Genomic DNA, 1,438 nt, shown 5'->3' on the forward strand with positions numbered 1-1,438 from the left:
TATTCTTGAACATGCTGTGTAGATAAGGGAACAAACACCACATTCTCTATCTCCTAAAATTTAGGCCCAAATCCGTGGTATACTTCCCTTGTTAACCTCATTGCTTTTACACTTTTTAGGACTGCTGGCCTGCCTATTCCTAACATTAATGTTTGGCACTTGTATACTCAATTGTCTAACTCAATTCATACTTTCTCACCTGGAATCCATTAAACTACAAATGGTCATGGAAACAGAACCCTGAATGACATCTCCCATGTTCCATTAGATCAGTGGTTCTCAACCTTCTGGCCCCTTAAATACAGTTTCTCATGTTGTGACCCAACCATAAAATTATTTTAATTGCTACTTTCATAACTGTAATGTTGATTCTGTTATGAATCATAATGTAAATATCTGATATGCAGGATGGTCTTAGGCGACCCCTGAGAAAGGGTCGTTTGACTGCCAAAAGGGTCGCTACCCACAGGTTGAGAACCGCTGCCTTAGATTATCTGCCTCCTATGGAGCCCTGACAGCCCCTACTATGTCTCTCTTCGGCAGGAAGTAGCCAGAGTGGTTATCACCACTATTCTCAACAGCAGTTGGGGTCCCTAAATCAGAGGGGGAAATGAGGAAACAGAGGAAGCCAGGTTATCAGGGATAGGACCATGGTGGGGGAGTAGATCTGGGGAACACAGCTGGTGGGAGTTGCTAAGGCAATCGAGGTAGGTGGGGAAAGATGGGTACTCACAAGAGATGTGAGCTTAAAAATGTATGAATGTTGTAGTAAAACTGTCATTATTCGCAGATGACATGATATTGTACATAGAAAAACCTAAAAACTCCATCAAAAAAAAATACTAGACTTAATAAATGAATTCGGCAATGTAGCAGGATACAAAATTAACACCCATAAGTCTATGGCTTTTCTATACACCAACAATGAATTATAGAAAAAGAAACTAAAAAAAAAAAATCCCATTTACCATTGCAACAAACAAATTAAGATACCTAGGAATAAACTTAACTAACGAGGTAAAAGACCAGTACTCAGAAAACTATAGGACATTGAAAAAACAGATAGAGGAAGACATAAACAGATGGAAGAACATACTGTGTTAATGGATTTGTAGAATCAACATCATTAAAATGTCCTTACTACCCAAAACAATCTATAGAGTCAATGCACTCCCCATTAAAATACCAATGGCATATTTCACAGAACTAGAACAAACTCTACAGAAATTCATATGGAGCCGAAACCGGTTTGGCTCAGTGGATAGAGCATCGGCCTGCGGACTGAAAGGTCCTAGGTTCGATTCTGGTCAAGGGCATGTACCTGGGTTGCGTGCACATCCCCAGTGGGAGATGTGCAGGAGGCAGCTGATCGATGTTTCTCTCTCATCGATGTTTCTAACTCTCTATCTCTCTCTCCCTTCCTCTCTGTAAAAAATCA

This window comes from Myotis davidii, unplaced genomic scaffold, assembly GCF_000327345.1.
Source record: "Myotis davidii unplaced genomic scaffold, ASM32734v1 scaffold437, whole genome shotgun sequence".
Taxonomy (NCBI): domain Eukaryota; kingdom Metazoa; phylum Chordata; class Mammalia; order Chiroptera; family Vespertilionidae; genus Myotis; species Myotis davidii.